The 18,777-nt window shown below is 39.0% G+C and overlaps 1 long non-coding RNA gene and 1 pseudogene across 1 annotated transcript in view; both read right to left on the reverse strand.

The window, feature by feature from the left end:
• Positions 1-18,777, reverse strand: part of LOC148162698 (uncharacterized) — a 56,863-nt gene that overhangs the window by 32,138 nt on the left and 5,948 nt on the right. The gene's annotated exons all lie outside the window — the stretch shown is intronic.
• On the reverse strand, positions 17,072-17,507 carry LOC114211237 (ribosomal protein eL22-like 1 pseudogene; annotated as a pseudogene).

Below are 18,777 nucleotides of genomic sequence, written 5' to 3' on the forward strand. Positions count from 1 at the left end.
CATTTTCACTCTCGTCCTCCAAAGCTGTACCAAAAGCTTGCAGGGAACAAAAGCTCCCGAGAGCAAGCCCGAGGAGATGACTTAGCCCGGACCCGGCAAAGGCGGGGCAATTCCGCCTCCAGCAAAGACATTTGGGAACCACGGCAACAGGCTCCACCCCAGAAGATCCTCACGAACAGCCAGCCAAGACCAAGTTTACCGATCAATGAGAACGGGAGAACTCCAGCGCTAGGGGAATACTGCACATAGAATCCATGGCTTTTTTTACCATGATTCTTCAGTCTTTCAAAGTTAATTTTTTTAAACTGTCTTTCTTTTTTAATTTTTCTTTTTCCCTTTTTCAACCAACATCTTATCAATCCCTTTTTTAAAAAAATATTTTTATTTTTCATTTTTAGAGTCATATTCTATCCCTTCATAATAGTTACCCTTATTTTTGGCATATATATATATATATATATATATTTTTGGCATATATATATATATATATATATAAATTGTTCTCTCTTTAAAAATTTGAGATACAGTTTCTTCTAACAGATCAAAACACACCCTAAATCTCTTGTCTATGGCTTTGTTCTAGTGTCCTGCCTGAGCACATTCTCTCCCCATTTTTTTCTTTTTTATTTTTTTAAATCCTCTTCTTTCTTTTTTCAAACAACTTCTTATCTTATCAATTCCTTTTATAAAATTTTTTATAATTTTCATCTTTACAGTCACATTCCATCCCTTCCTCATATCAACCTTTATTTTTATACATACATAAGTTTTTCTTTCTTTGAAATTTTGGGAGGCACTTTCTCCTAACAGACCAAAATACGCCCAAAATCTAGTGTGTGGAACTGATCTATGCACTAACCTGATATTTGATCATATTCTGTTTTATTTGTTTTGTTCTGTTTTTATCTTTATCTTTTTCTTTTTTTTTTCCTCTTTCTTTTTTCCTTCTTTCTCTTTCTTCTCCCCTGGTTTCAGGTCTTTTCTGATTTGTTTAGAGTATATTTGCTGGGGACGTTGTTAACCTGTTAGCATTTTCTCATTCATCTGTTCTCCTCTGGACAAAATGACAAGATGAAAAAAAATCACCTCAACAAAAAGAACAAGAGGTAGTACCGTCTGCCAGGGACCTACTCAATACGGACATTAGTATGATGTCAGACCTAGAATTCAGAATCGTAATTTTAAAGATACTAGCTGGGCTTGAAAAAAGCATGGAGGTTATTAGAGAAACCCTTCCCAGAGAAATAAAAGAACGAAAATCTAACCAAATCGAAATCAAAAAGGCTATTCATGAGGTGCAATAAAAAATGGGGGCACTCACTGCTAGGATAAATGAGGCAGAAGAGAGAATCAGCGATATAGAAGACCAAATGATGGAAAATAAAGAAGCTGAGAAAAAGAGATAAACAACTACTGGATCACGGGGGCAGAATTCGAGAGATAAGCGATACGATAAGATGAAACAACATTAGAATAATTGGGATCCTAGAAGAAGAAGAAAGAGAGAGAGGGGCAGCAGGTATATTGGAGCAAATTATAGCAGAGAACTTCCCTAATGTGAGGAAGGAAACAGGCATCAAAATCCAGGAGGCACAAGAGAACCCCTATCAAAATCAATAAAAATAGGTCAACACCCCGACATCTAATAGTAAAACTTACGAGTCTCAGAGACAAAGAGAAAATCCTGAAAGCAGCTTGGGAGAAGAGCTATGTAACCTATAATGGTAGAAACATTAGATTGGCAACAGACCTATCCACAAAGACCTGGCAGGCCAGAAAGGACTGGCATGATACCTTCAGAGCACTAAACAAGAAAAATATGCAGCCAAAAATACTATATCCAGTTAGGCTGTCATTGAAAATAGAAGGAGAGATAAAAAGGTTCCAGGACAAAAAAAAAACTAAAAGAATTTGCAAACACGAAACCAGCCCTCCAAGAGATACTGAAAGGGGTCCTCTAAGCAAAGAGGGAGCCTAAAAGCAGCATAGACCAGAAAGGAATACAGACAATACACAGTAACAGTCACCTTACAGGCAATACAATGGCACTAAATTCATAACTTTCAATAGTTACCCTGAATGTAAATGGGCTCAATGCCCCAATCAAAAGACACAGGCTATCAGACTGGATTAAAAAACAAGACATCAATATGCTGTCTGCAAAGGACTCATTTTAGACCCAAAGACACCTCCAGATTGAAAGTGAGGGGGTGGAAAACCATTTATCATGCTAATGGACCCCAAAAGAAAGCTGGGGTGGCAATCCTTAGATCAGACAAATTCGATTTTAAAACAAAGACCGTAATAAGAGTTGAGGAAGGACACTATATCCTACTTAAAGGGTCTATCCAACAAGAAGATCTAACAAATATCTATGCCCCTAACATGGGAGCAGCCAATTATATAAGGCAATTAATAACAAAAGCAAAGAAACACATTGACAACAATACAATAAACTGGTGGACGTTAACACCCCCCTGACTGAAATGGACAGATTATCTAAGCAAAAGATCAACAAGGAAATAAAGACTTTAAATGACACACTGGACCAAAGGGACTTCACAGACATATTCAGAACATTCCATCCCAAAGCAACAGAATACACATTCTTCTCTAGTGCCCATGGAACATTCTCCAGAATAGATCACATCCTAGGTCACAAATCAGGTCTCATCCGGTACCAAAAGATTGGGATTATTCCCTGCATATTTTCAGACCACAGTGCTTTGAAACTAGAACTCAATCACAAGAGGAAAGTCGGAAAGAACTCAAATACATGGAGGCTAAAGAGCATCCTACTAAAGAAGGAATGGATCAACCAGGAAATTAAAGAAGAATTAAAAAAATTCAGGGAAACAAATGAAAATGAAAACACAACTGTTCAAAATCTTTGGGATACAGCAAAGGCAGTCCTGAGAGGAAAGTATATAGCAATTGTTTCTCAAGAAACAAGAAAGGTCTCAAATACACAACCTAACCCTACACCTAAAGAAGCTGGAGAAAAAAACAGCAAATAAAGCCTAAACCCAGCAGGAGAAGAGAAATAATAAAGGTCAGAGCAGAAATCAATGAACTAGAAACCAAAAGAACAGGAGAACAGATCAACGAAACTAGGAGCTGATTCTTTGAAAGAATTAACAAGATTGATAAACCCCTGGCCAGACTTAACAAAAAGAAAAGAGAAATGACCCAAATCAACAAAATCATGAATGAAAGAGGAGAGATCACAACCAACACCAAAGACATACAAACAATTATAAGAACATATTATGAGCAACTCTATGCCAGCAAATTAGATAACCTGGAAGAAATGGATGCATTCCTAGAGATGTATCAACTACCGAAATTGAACCAGGAAGAAATAGAAAACCTGAACAGACCTATAACCACTAAGGAAATTGAAGTAGTCATCAAAAATCTCCCAACAAAAAAAAGCCCAGGGCCAGATGGCTTCCCAGGGGAATTCTACCAAACATTTAAAGAAGAATTAATACCTATTCTTCTGAAACTGTTCCAAAAAATAGAAATGGAAGGAAAACTTCCAAACTCATTTTATGAGGCCACCATTACCTTGATCCCAAAACCAGACAAAGACCCCATCAAAAAGGAGAATTGCAGACCAATATCCTTGATGAACATGGGTGCAAAATTCTCACCAAAATACTAGCCAATAGGATCCAACAGTACGCTAAAAGGATTATTCACCATGACCAAGTGGGAATTATCCCTGGATTGCAAGGTTGGTTCAACATCCGCAATCAATCAATGTGATACAATATATTATTAAAAGAAAGAACAAGAATCATATGATCCTCTCAATAGATGCAGAAAAAGCATTTGACAAAGTACAGCATCCTTTCTTGATCAAACTCTTCAGAGTATAGGGATAGAGGGTACATACCTCAATATCATAAAAGCCATCTATGAAAAACCTACAGCGAATATCATTCTCAATGGGGAAAAGCTGAGAGCTTTCCCCCTAAGGTCAGGAACGCGGCAGGGATGTCCACTATCACCACTGCTATTCACCATAGTATTAGAAGTCCTAGTCACAGCAATCAGACAACAAAAAGAAATCAAAGGCATCCAAATCGGCAAAGAGGAAGTCAAACTCTCACTCTTTGCAGATGATATGATACTTTATGTGGAAAACCCAAAAGACTACACCCCAAAATTGCTAGAACTCATACAGGAATTCAGTAAAATGGCAGGATATAAAATCAATGCACAGAAATCAGTGGCATTCCTATACATCAACAACAAGACAGAAGAGAGACAAATTAAGGATTTGATGCCATTTACAATTGCACCCAAAACCATAAGATACCTAGGAATAAATCTAACCAAAGAGGCAAAGGATCTGTACTCAGAAAACTATAAAATACTCATGAAAGAAATTGAGGAAGATGCAAAGAAATGGAAAAATGTTCCATGCTCATGGATTGGAAGAACAAACATTGTGAAGATGTCAATGCTACCTAGAGCAATCTACACATTCAATGCAACCCCCATCAAAATACCATCCACTTTTTTCAAAGAAATGGAACAAATAATCCTAAAATTTGTATGGAACCAGAAGAGACCCCGAATAGCCAGAGGAATGTTGAAAAAGAAAAGCAAAGCTGGCAGCATCACAATTCCCAACTTCCAGCTCTATTACAAAGCTGTCATCATCAAGACAGTATGGTACTGGCACAAAAACAGACACATCGATCAATGGACAGAATAGACAGCCCAGAAATGGACCCTCAACTCTACGGTCAACTAATCTTCGACAAAGCAGGAAAGAATGTCCAATGGAATAAAGACAGTCTCTTCAACAAACGGTGTTGGGAAAATTGGACAGCCACATGCAGAAGAATGAAACTGGACCATTTCCTTACACCACACACAATAATAGACTCCAAATGGTTGAAAGACCTAAACGTGAGACAGGAGTCCATCAAAATCCTAAAGGAGAACACAGGCAGCAACCTCTTCGACCTCAGCCACAGCAACTTCTTCCTAGAAACATCGCCAAAGGCAAGGGAAGCAAGGGCAAAAATGAACTGTTGTGATTTCATCAATATAAAAAGCTTTTGCACAGCAAAAGAAACAGTCCACAAAACCAAAAGACAACTGACAGAATGGGAGAAGATATTTGCAAATGACATATCAGAGAAAGGGCTAGTATCCAAATATATAAAGAACTTATCAAACTCAACACCCAAAGAACAAATGATCCAATCAAGAAATGGGCAGAAGACATGAACAGACATTTTTCCAAAGAAGACATCCAAATGGCCAACAGACACATGAAAAAGTGCTCAACATCCCTCGGCATCAGGGAAATCCAAATCAAAACCTCAATGTGATACCACCTCACACCAGTCAGAATGGCTCAAATTAACAAGTCAGGAAACAACAGATGTTGGCGGGGATGCGGAGAAAGGGGAACTGTCCTACACTGTTGGTCGGAATGCAAGTTGGTGCAACCACTCTGGAAAACAGTATGGAGGTTCCTCAAACAGTTGAAAATAGAGCTACCATTCGATCCAGCAATTGCACTACTGGGTATTTACCACAGAGATACAAATGTAGGGATCCGAAGGGGTACATGCACCCCAATGTTTATAGCAGCAATGTCCACAATAGCCAAACTGTGGAAAGGGCCATGATGTCCATTGACAGAGGAATGGATAAAGAAGATGTGGTATATATACACAATGGAATATTATGCAGCCATCAAAGGGAATGAGATTTTGCCATTTGCAATGATTTTGCCATTTGGAAATGGAGGGTGTTATGCTGAGTGAAATAAGTCAATCAGAGAAAGACATGTGTCATATGACCTCACTGACATGAGGAATTCTTAATCTCAGGAAACAAACTGAGGGTTGCTGGAGTGGTGGGGAGGTGGGAGGGATGGGGTGACTGGGTGATAGACATTGGGGAGGGTATGTGCTATGGCGAGTGCTGTGAACTGTGCAAGACTGTTGAATCACAGATCTGTACCTCTGAAACAAGTAATGCAATATAGGTTAAGAAAAAAAAAAAAGAAGAAGATAGCAGGAGGGGAAGAATGAAGGGGGGGAAATCGGAGGGGGAGATGAGCCATGAGAGACGATGGACTCTGAAAAACAAACTGAGGGTTCTAGAGGGGAGGGGGTGGGGGGATGGGTTAGCCTGGTGATGGGTATTAAAGAGGGCAGGTTCTGTGCAGAGCACTGGGTGTTATTCCCAAATAATGAATCATGGAACACTACATCCAAAACTAATGATGTATGGTGATTAACATAACAATAAGAAAATTACAAAAAAAGTTACAAACTTCCAGTTATAACATAAATTTGATTTGGGAATACAAAGTACAGCATAGGGAATGTACTTGATAATATGTAACAACTTTGTACGGTGACAGATGGCAGCTAGATTTGTCATGGTAATCACTTCACAATGTATATAAAATGTTGAATCACTATGTTGCACACCTGAAACTAATATAATATTGTATGTCAGTACACTTCAAAATTAAAAAGTAAATAAATAAAAATAAAAAAAATTAAAAAAATGGATTAAAGACATAAATATGAGAGCTGAAACCATGAAAATCTTAGAAGAGAGAACAGGCAGTAATGTCTCTGACATTGGCCATAGCAGCATTTTTCTACATATGTCTCCTGAGGCAAGGGAAACAAAAGCAAAAATGAACTATTGGGACTACATCAAAATAAACAGCTTAGGCACAGTAAAGAAAGGAATCAAAGAAACTAAAAGACAACCTGTTGAATGGGAGAAGATACTTGCAAATGACATATTTGATGAAGGGTTAGTATCTAAAATACATAAAGAACTTATACAACTCAACACCAAAAAACCAAATAATTCAATTAAAAATAGGCAGAAGATATGAACAGACATTTCTTCAAAGAAGATATCCAATGTCTAACAGACATATGAAGAGATGCTCAACATCACTAAAAATCATCAAGGAAATGCAAATGAAAACCACAATGAGATATCACCTCACACTTGTCAGAAAGGCTAAAATAAAAAACATAAGAAACAACAAGTGTTGGTGAGGATGTGGAGAAAAAGGAACCCTCTTGCACTGTTGATGTGAATGCAAACTGGTGTAGCCACTGTGGAAGACAGTATGGAGGTTCCTCAAAAAATTTAAAAAAATGATATGAGGGGTGCCTGGGTGGCTCAGATGGTTAAGCGTCTGCCTTCAGCTCAGGTCATGATCTCCAGGTCCTGGGATCTAGCCCCATGTCAGGCTCCCAGCTCAGCTGGGAGTCTGCCTCTTCCTCTCCCTCCGTCTCTCCCCCTGCTTGTGCTCTCTCTCTCTCTGAAATGAATAAATAAAATCTTTAAAAAAAAATGATATGATCCAGCAATTCCACTACAGGGTATTTACCCAAAGAATATGAAAATACTAATTCAAAAAGAAACATACATCGCAGTGTTTATTGCAGCATTATTTACAATAGTCAAATTATGGAAATACCCAAGGGACCACTGATGGATGGATAAAGAAGATGCAGCATACACACACACACACACACACACACACACACACACACACACACACACAGGAATATTACTCAGCCATAAAAAAGAATGAAATCTTCTCATTTGCAACAACATGGATAGATCTAGAAGGTGTAATGCTAAGTGAGATAAGTCAGTCAGAGAAAGCCAAATACCATATGATTTCACTCATATGTGGAATTTTAAGAAACAAAATAAACAAACAAAGAAAAAAGAGATGAAAAACAGACTCTTAACAAAGAGAACAAACCGAAGGCTACCAGAGGGAGGTAGGTGGAGGGGGGATGGGTGAAATAGGTGACGGGGATTAAAGAGCACACTTATCGTGATGAGCAGTGAGTAACGTATGGAAGTACTGAATCCCTATATTGTACACTGTAAACTAATGTAACACTGTCTGCAAATTATACTGGAATTAAAATAAAAAAAAGAAAAACGAGGTATCAGTATACCTCTAGTAGAATGGCCAAAATTCAAAACACTAACAACACAAAATGGCAGTGAGGATGTGGAGCAATAAGACTTCTCATTCATTGTTAGTGAACTTCTCATTCATTGTTAGTGGGGATGCAAAATGATAGAGGCAATTTGGAAGACAGTTTGTCCGTTTCTTACAAAACTTAACATACTTTTGTCAAATGATTCATCAAGTACATTCTTTGGTATTTATCCAAAGGGTTTGAAAATTTATGTCCTCACAAAAACCTCTGTACAGATGTTTATGGCAGCTTTATTCATAATTGCCAAAACCTGAAAGCAACCAAGATGTCCTTCAATAGGTGAATGGGTTAATGAACTGTGGTCCATCGAGACAATGGAATATTATTCAGAGCTTAAAAGGAAATGAGCTATCAATTCATGAAAAGATATGGAGGAACCTTAAATGCCTATTACTACGTGAAAGAAGTCAGTCTGAAAAGGCTACATACTATGTGATTTCAACTATATGGCATTCTGGAAAAGGCAAAACTATGTAAACAATGAAAGGATCAGTAGTTGCCAGAGGTTAGGGAGAGGGAGGGATGGTTTCGGTAGTGAAACTATCTTATTTGATATTACAACGGTGGATAAATGTCACTACACATCTGTTAAAACCATAGAGTGTATAACACTGAGAGTGAACCCTAGTATAAACTACTGACTTTGGGTGATAATGATGTGTCAGTGTAGGTTTATGGATGGTAACAAATGTACTGCCCTGATGTGGGATGCTGATAGTGAAGGAGGCTGTGTGCATATGGGGGTAGGTGCTAGAGAAGTCATTTCTGTGGCTTCCACTTGATTTTGCTCTGAACCTAAAACTGCTCTAAAAATAAATCATATTTTAAAAAACAACAACAGTTCAACATCCAATTAAAAAAAGTAATAAAGGAGCTCTTTTGCTTAGACGTTAGCAGAAAAGATGAGGTAAGGTTGTCAGTCAGTTCACATAAACTGTAAACACACCAAGAATTCTTGCTGCTTAAAAATACTCATCATTGACTTTATCTGTTAATACAAGACTACTGACAAAATGTTAAGGGTTATCTGCATGATTAGTTTATATTTTCCTTGTTCAGCAAAAGGCAAGAGAAAAAATAACTCTGAGTTGCAACATGAAAGCAATTTACCACCTCATCACCCTTAAACAAAAGGTTCAAAGCAAAATGTGTTCAATCTTGACATACACCATATGCCTGAAAATGCTCACTGAATAGGAACCTAGATGTGAGAATAATAATGCATATGAATGGCAACCAATAACTATTTCAATGAAATTTCTTATTCTGCACAGTTGGGTGTTGGATAATTCAGGTGCTTGGGAGGGAGGGCTCAACTCCTTTTGAGATGAGTATACCAGGGTCAAAAACAGTGAAGTGAGTTAGCCAGAAACACAACAACGACTAAAGCTCAAGTTATTTTTGATTTCCAGGCTCAGTTACATTTTTTAAAGTAGTTCTAGGCACAGTATTGGCCTAGTACCTAACTAGTGGTAGGTACTCAATGAACACTTCCTGGAGAAATGCTGGTTGAATTGGAAGAGTGTGAACTCATCAATGTATCTCTAGAACTGTCCAGGGGAGAGATGCATCGATCAGGTGATAAATCAGAACCTACTGGAGTCTGCTCACCAAAAGCAGACTTGGTGAAAATAGGTTTTTTTTTTTTTTTTAAGGTTTTTTATCTCCTTTCCTCAGTAAGTCTATAGTAACCTCACTTTTAGGCCAGCAGATGGTGAGGTCAGCCTGCCACCCAGCCCCTGTTCTGGCTCTCATTATGTCTCACCTGAACTACTTCAATATCGTTCTACATTAGCTCTCATCTTTTAGTCTTATACCATTTTATTCTCTTCTGCACGTGCCTCTGAAGTTGTTTTTAGAAAACACAAAGCTTGTCATATCACTTCCTATGCCTAAAGCCCACTGCCAACAGGCTAAAGTCCAAGGTCCTTAGCATGAGGTACAGGGAACCTTACAATTTAACCATGGCTTGCCTTTTCAACCTGTTCTTCTTCTCCTCTCCATGCTTCCGAATGCTCTATAATTTCCAGCTGATCTGTTGCTCAGGCCCAAAACCTGGGAGCGTCCATGACTCCTTGGTTTCTGTTATATTTCATATATAACCCAGCAGCAAATCCTGACAGCTCTACCTTGACAATACATGGAAATCACCAGAGGCCTTTTCACTGTTAAGCTAATAATGCCTTGTGAATGTATGAGAAACTGAGAAACCCCTCCAGTTCTATCTGCTCATGCTGTCTGCTGGAGGACAGATTTTGGATTTTTTTTCCCCCACAACAAGATAAAACAAAACACAAAAGCAAAATATAAGCAAAGTCGCACCATGTCTAGCCACATACATGGATACCACCCTGGTCCAATTAACCATAATTATCTCTTGTATAATTTACTGGAAAATTTGTAACTGGTTTCCCAGTTGTCTATGCATCATAGAGTAGGGTCATGGTTCTCTTACAACCTATCCCCTGCTCAAGTCCTCCAATGACTTCCAATTCACTTAGAACAAAATCCAGAGTCCTTACAATGGCCCTAGAGCTTCTGCTACTCTCCCTCTAGTTCACTCTGCCTCAGCCACGTTGGCTGGTGTCCTTTCCTCCTGTATCAGGACCTTTGCCCATGCCCTCTCCTCTTTCTGAGCATGCTTCCCCAGCTAGTCACATGATCAACTCCTTCATTTCCTTCTTGTTTCACCCTGAATGTCACCTTGTGAATGAGGCCTTACCTATACAACTTATACAAAATAATCTCTCTCTCCTTACCCACGAACACTCTTACCCTGCTTCATTTTTTTCCCCTCCTGTATTCATCAATATCAGATGTGCTGATTTGTATATTGCCAGGCTTTCACATCAAGATATACATTTCTTGAGAGAGGGCAGTGCTTTTGTCTGCTTTGTGCATTTCTCCGTTTTTAATTCTACAACAGTACCAGGCACAGAGTAGGGGCTCAGTAAAATATCTCTTACATGAATTGAAGTGACCGAGAGTATGGGACAGTTTGGCTTCTTTCCCAGTGTTAAAGAGTGGATTATTAAGTTCAGCTTCTTGTGGGTCACTATCTGGTCAGTCCTTTGCTCTAAGTCACAGGGTGTCTGTATTGGGATCCCAGGTATTTGTATTTCTTAAACCAATCCTCTATATAGGGCATCTGTAAAAGGCTGTATTTTCTTTACAGTGATTTCATTTTTATTATTTTAGTTGGCCCTCATAACACAGTATGGAAAGTACCATCATTGTTATCTCCGTTTCTTTTTAAGTTAGGAAATCTGATACTTTATACCAAGAAGTGAAGCCCCAATACTTTAAAGATAACAGTAATCCCACAAAGCATATGGATTCAACCAAGACCTTAATTTAGTCTGGAAGAAAGGGGAGACTTAGGTAGATAATATAAAGATTTTGATACTTTAAGTACAGTCTGTGGAACGATAAACTTAACTACACAAATAGTGTGAGATAGATGTTTGTAACAGTTACATCCATCCAAAACTGCAGCAGGCCTCCTAAGGAGTGACATCGTTAGAAATGGTGCAGCAGAGACTGGACCACTGGCCTCTAGGCAAACTTGTCACAGAGGGGGTACCAGAAAGGGAACTCCAGGTATTCTTGCAACCTACTCATCTATGAATCCAAAACATGCATCCCATTTCTTGCTCCAAAGAACATTTTCAATCCTTAAGTGATAAAAAAACAAAACAAAAAAACCCCAAGAGCTATCATGCGTAAGGGTGAAATGAGTCACGGTCTTGCACAGCTCCCTTCCGTGGCTCAGGCAGACGGTGAGAAGAAACTGTGGTAAAAGTTACAAGGAAAGAACTTGAGGGCTTAACAATGAGATCAAGGAAAGAACATCGGCTTGGGCAATACCAAGCAGTAGCACCAGAACAAAGACCATAAATTTCCTTTAATGCTTGATGCAAAATCCCAGTTCTGTGCTTAACCTCTCACCAGCGGGCCAGGGTGAGGGGGCAGCGGCCCAGCCAGAAGAATCTGTTGTTGACAACGTAGGAAACAGTGGCAGAAGGTCAGATGCTATTAGGAGATGGTGTTTCACATCCAGGGGAGGGAGCTGTTGTTTGCGAGTGGTTTTGACAGAAAGAGTTATTTATTTCCTGGCTTATCTGCAGCCAAGTGTGTGGGCCAGAAATTCTCAACAGATAAACAAGGGTCCCACCCCAAGGCACTCTCCCAGAGGCTCACTCACTCAAATACTGTCTTTCACCTGCAAGGTTTAAGATAAATAAAATACCAGGGTGTCGCTGACATCCAACTCATTTTATTTAATAAATGTGATACTTGAAACCGACATCTGGGGAAAGGAAGAGGGGTCAAAACAGACCCCTTAACAAAAGGGCACAGGAAGAGATGAGCTTTTCATTTTGTTGAGTTTCCATTACAGGTTTAAATAAAAAACAACCTCCTATGCAATATTATGTTAATTATATATAAGAACACCATGGAAGCCACTGCCATGAATATATGAAGGGAAAACTGACCTTCTTCCAGGGTCTTCTATGAAGGAACTTCAGAGGCACTAAATTCCTATGGGTATTAGTTGAGGAACAATCCTGAACAAGAAACTTGAGAACTTAAGCGTTGGTTTGAAGAATATCCTGTTGTCTCTTTATTGTCACATAACTCGAATTTTTTTCCTTCCAATTTCTTTTCGAAAGCTCTCTCGGCCTCCTGTCTGATTATGTTGCCCTCTTGCTTAAGGGCTTCTGCTGGGTGCCTTCTGGACCAATCTCAGACTCCTGTGTGGCGTGGAAAGCCCTTGACAGCCCCTGCACCCAGGCTGAGTCTGGGCACCGGCGTCCGCCCCACAGCACAGCCCGGGTCTCCTGAGCCCGCCAGGGGCTCTGCCTTGGGACATTTTAACTGCGCTTGGAATGCTTTTCTTCCCCTCCAGCCAGCGAGCTCCTTCTCATTTTCAACCCCGGGGCTTGTTGGTGGTGGTGGGGCCGTGACCCTTTCTGAGGTGTTGCCCAAATCCCCGGATGGAATTATTTTTCTCTGTGCACCGAGGGGTTTTTCATACTCACCATGTTAGGCTGTTACAGCCTTGATGCACATATTTATGGCTCATGTTGGGTTATTAATTGAAACGAAAAATATCTTGTTCCTCCTGACAGTCTTCGGCATGATGAAGGTTAGAACACTGGTTCTGGATGGAGCCAGGCTGCCTGTCCCTTTCTACATGATGAGCCTTCTCTTAGCGTGTAAACTAGGCCCATTACCTCGACTTCACAGAAACCATTTGGCATAAGGTCGGTCCCTGTGTACTCAGCATATTTTAGCTATTATGGTTATCTTTATGTGCCCAGAGCCTGGCAAGTTCCTGATTCTTAATAATCATAACAGTGAAGAAAAGCAGAAGATGTCACCCCAAAATATGGCTTCTTTGGCATAAGGATTGTTTTGAGAAACAGTGGGCATGAGAAAACATCTGCAAACAGCAAAGTTCCCTTTTGTAAGAGAAATTTACATTCATAAATCAAATCTCCATTCGTAAGCGTGTCTCCCTCTCTGTACCAGGAAGAGACGGTGACTCTAAATCACAAGAGAATCTTATCAGTGGAAAAGGTACCAACTTGACTCCGGATAACAAACCTCACCCTTGGTTACTGTGCTTTTCCTTGTAACTTCCCCTAACTGGCCTCACCACTCCCTTCCTTCTCCTGTCTTCACCTGAAGATGGTATTTAAGCTAGTGGTTTAGAGGATACACAAGGTACACACGTTAATAAACTGCATGTTTTTGTCTTGTTATTCTGTCTTTCATTACAGGGGTCTCAGCCAAGGACTCAGAAGGCTAGAGGTAACATTATTTTTCTTCCTTTACAACAGCAAACCCCAAACGTGTGTTATGTGTTAGTGTTAAGTACCTTTCATACGATGTCTCATTAGTTCACACATTCAAGGCCAAGACTTGGGAGAGACTAGCAGGCGCGTGGGGCACAAAACTTAAGAAAGTTCTCACTCTCAGGGTTGATAAGTGCCCTCTGTTGACCCTAAACTCATGTGGCCCTGAGAATGAGTGCCTTCTTCCACTACTGAACAGCTTTCTTGAGACAAAGTTCACACACTATAAAATTCACCCATTTCAAGTGCATAGTTCAGGGGCTGTTAGTATAGTCACAGCGTTGTGCAACCATCACAACCAACTTTAGAATGTTCTCATGACCCCTCCAAAAACCCATGCCCATTATCAGTCACTCCTCAATTCCCCCCAAACTCCCAAACTCTGGGCCACCATTAATCTACCTTCTGTCTCTATAGATTTGCCTATTTCAGACATTTTATATAAACAGAAACACACAATCTGTGGTCTTCTGTGACTGGTGTCTTTCACTCACCGTAGTGTTTTCCAGGTTCATCTATGGACCATCTATCACTACTTTATTCTTTTTATAACCAAGTGACATTCCATTGTATGGAAGACCACATTTTGTTTATCCATTTATCAGTCATGGATATTTGGATTGTTTCCATTTTTTTTTTTTTTTTTACTATAATGAATCATGCTATTATGAACACCTGTGTGGACGTTTGTTTTCATTTCTCTTGGGTATATACCTGGGGGTGGAATTGCTGGGTGAAATGGTAACTCTGTGTTTAACATTTTGAGAAACTGCTGGACTATTGCCCAAAGGGGCTGCACCATTTTACTTTCCCGTCAGCAATTTTCCAAATCCTTTGTACCCTCACCACACTGTTAGTCTTCATCTGTTTTTGTTATAGTCACCGCGTAGGTGTGAAGTGGTATCTCATTGTGGTTTTGACTTGCATTTCCCTAATGCAAATGAGGTTGAGCATCTCTTAAGTGATTATTGGCCATTTGTCTATCTTCTTTGAAGAAATGTCTACTTAGATCTTTTGCCCATTTTTTTAAAGTATTCAGCTTTCTTGAGGTATAATTGACAAAGTTGTAAGATTTAAACTGTAAATCATTGTTGTACATATGTGCACAATGTACATATGTGTGTAATGTGTACATATTGTGCAAGGATTCACCTCATCTAGTTAATGAACACATCCATCAGCTCACATATTTATCTTTGTCCCTCCCATTTCTTTTAATTGGGTTGTCTTATTATTGAGTTGTAAGAGATCTTTGTATATTCTGGATACAGGTCCTATCGGACATGATTTGCAAATATTTTCTCCCATTCTGTGGGTGTCTTTTTATTTTTTACAGTGCCCTTTGAAGCACGAAATTTTTAAATTTTAATTCAATCCAGTTTATTTTTTCTTGTGTTACTTGTGCTTTTGGTCTTCTATCGAAGAAAGCCTTGCCTCACCCAAGGTCATGAAGATGCACTCTTATGTTTTCTTCTAAGAATTTTATAGCTTTAGCTCTTGCATTTAGGTGGGTGACCTACAAGAGTTAATTCCTATGTGACCTCCTTAAATTTTGCTTTCCAGAAGACTCACTCATTTCACCCTAGGACTGCCCTGCTTTCAACAATTCCCTGAAGTCAATAATAATATTATCTCCATTTATAGATACTTAAATTAAGGCTGGGGTAGTGAAATAGTCTGTCACATGTTACACAGTGAGTGGCAGAGATACAATTTGTACCCAGCTCAGTGTTGGAACTCCTACTCACATGGCTATACCGATGGTTTCTTGGTTTATACTGATGGGCTCTTGAATGAATATATAATTGACAAAAAGCTAAATTCCAATTTATGATATATTCTCCATTAGCCTGTTAAATAACAAAAATTCAACTGAGTACCTTTGAAGATCTAATTGGCTTTGTTAAACAATTCATGAATTGGGCAGAATCCCATCTAGCAAATAGAAAGGAGCTCCACTGAGCTGCAGAAAAGGAAAGGTTTTTAAAGGTAGAGAGGGAGTGGGAAAAAGGGAAATTATTAGCAAAGGATGCATTGTGCTAGACAAGGTCACCCTTCTAAGGGGAATGGAAGGAGTCTATCCGAAAATTTTCTAGTGCTGATCAGGAAATTCCAGGTTGACTTGCTAAAGGTTACATTCCTGGCATGAGGGAGGCAGGGTGCAACTGCACTTAGGTTGGGGGTTAAGTCTTGTTTTGCTGATGTGGGGCTCTTAACATAAGTGACTTCATTTGGGGTTTTCATTTTAACACACCTATGGAACTGTGGAAAAACATCCTTAGCTGCTATTTCTTCAGAAATAAAAACAGCTTGAATTACGGACATAGAGTAGACGAGACCTCTATGTTGCCCAGACTTTAATTGGGGTTGAGGATTTGCCCTGTCAGTGCCACAGGAGAGGGGAGAGAGGGCAGTTGAAGATCACGAGAGTTATAGTTTAACAAATCCCAGGTAGTGCATCTATTGTGTGGATTCAGTAATGTTTGATTATAACTTTCTGTTGTCAAGATACTGGGGTATCATGTTTCAAGAAAAATGTAGGAAAAGAAATCCATACTTAGACATAGCCTAGTGAGGTGTTACAAATATTCCAGTATAGAGAGACCAAACTCTTAATAATAAAACAAAAAACAGATTCTCTACAAAGGAACAATAAAATCAGGTTTACTATAGGAGAGAGAAAAAAAAAAAGGACTTCCAGGTGTGAAGGAAACAGAAAAACCAAATTCCTGGCACATCACAAACACTTAGTAAATATTTGTGGGGTTTTTTTGGGGGGGTAGTTTTTATTTTTATTTCTTTTTTTGTTGAAATTGTTGTTAAATAAATGTATGTTCTCTTGTATGCAAGTTCTCAGAAAGTACACAACTCAGTTACCTTTCCTAAAGAAGTTGCTTTAACTAGAACAGTGAAAAATTATTGCATGGATGTCCTGCTGAGAACTCTGTTCGTCTTTTTCTGTTGTCTGTCTGTTCCTAGATCTCATGGCTTCTTCTTCCCTTCTTTGGTGGAGTGCAACCTCTAGAACAGTAGTTCCCAATCTATTAGGCTTCAAGACTCTTATACTTTTGAAAATTACTAAGGACCCTCCCAAAAAACTTTTGTTTAAGTGAGTGACATCTATTTTTTTTACACAGTACGAGACTTTTTATTCACCAATAAACTAAAAGTCCATTTCTAGATGTTTCTTTCTTTTGCATGCTTCATTTGTTTTATTAGCAAGCAAAATCCTATGAGGGTTTTCACATAGTCTTCAGACTCAGATCCATCTTCATCTTGAGTAATCTGGAAGTAACAAAGTTTTTAAGTCTCCTTGTCGGATGCAACCACAGAAAGCCAATCACGAAGATTGTTGTTCTTAAGGTATTTCTTGGTAGGACATTTCGAATACGTTTCAGAGAACTATTTCTCAGAAACAACTGTGATTTTATTCTTGATGCGTTCAATGTGAACAACATTCCCCAGATTTCCAGTTTTTCCACTGACTTTAACCTTCTCTCTCAGAAACTATTCAAAATTTCCAGAATCAAGAATGCCATCTTCTACTAGATGGGTTAAGGTCCAAATTAAATTTCCAAGTTGACTTCTGAGGCTTCTTATCTTTTGGCGCCATCTTGAAAGCCGGCTTGGCAAACAGAGAGAAAGCTATAGTTGCATATGGACATCTATTAATTTTTATGTGTTAGAAGTTAAAACTGAGAAACTTAAAAATATTCGTTCATTCATTTATGCATGCATGCATTCATTCATTCAAAATAAGGATAATGAACATATTACCTGTTCAAATATCCAAAAATTAGTGAGACGAGTGTCATTGTTTTACATTTTGGCAAATCTCTTTGATGTCTGGTTGAATAAAAGACAGCTGGATTCTCATATCCACTTCTGCATTCAATCTGCTGTAACATCAAATGCCATGTAGCCTCAAGGAAACCCTACTCTTTGCTCGTGAGAGAATAAGAGCAAAATACAGGTGACATCTCAGTATGGTAATGAAAATAGTTTGCTCTAGTGGACCCTCTGTAAGGCCTTAAAAATCCCCAGGTGTCTCGAATCACACCTTGAGAACCACTGCTCTAGTAACTTCCTGAAGAAAGGCAAAAGTAAAATTTTGAAGACTTGCAAATCTACCAAGTTGTTTTCCTACTTGCACTTGATTATTTAGGTAAATGTAAACTTCTGGGTTGTTGTCTTTTGCCTCAAGGGTCATTGGCATGATGTTTAGTGACATTCTGATTCCAATTCTTTCTACACGGCCCATTTTTCGTCACTTGAAGCTTTTAGGATTCTCTCCTTGTTTCTAGTTTTCATTGCATTTGTTCTTTCAATCTTCAAAGTTATGTCTTTTCTCTCTGTGAAATTTTCTTGCATTAATAATTCCATCATTTCTTCTCTTCCATTTCCTGTTTTCCTTCTGGAACTTTCATTGTTCAGTATGTGATCTCTTCAACGGATCTTTACATTTTCTCTATTTTCCAACTCTTGTTTTACTGTCTGTGAGATTTCCTCAATATTATATTGTAACTTTTCTGTTTTCATTTTAGTTACTGTGTTCTTTTAATTTCCAGGAGTAATATTACTTTCAATTAAGTTTTTTCTTCCTACTGTTTACCTTATATCTTTCTCTAAGTTCCTTTGTTAAAAATACTGTTTTCTGAGCCTTTCCTCAAATGGCCAGTGATCCTTGACTGTCTGCTTTCAGAGTGGGACATTAAACAACTAGACAGCAGGGCATGTTGAGTGATGGGTCTCCCTGAGGCTTAGGAGCAGGGACTGAGCCGCTTCACTGGGAGATCTGTATCTGTCAGCATCTGCAGACGTGTTCTCCTGGCTGGTTGGGAGGAATCCTCCCATTTTCCCCCTGGAGGGTACAAACCTATGCT

Source organism: Eumetopias jubatus, unplaced genomic scaffold, assembly GCF_037043125.1.
Source record: "Eumetopias jubatus isolate StellerSeaLion01/CBP00866 unplaced genomic scaffold, mEumJub1_p1.0 scaffold_13, whole genome shotgun sequence".
Classification (NCBI taxonomy): Eukaryota; Metazoa; Chordata; class Mammalia; order Carnivora; family Otariidae; genus Eumetopias; species Eumetopias jubatus.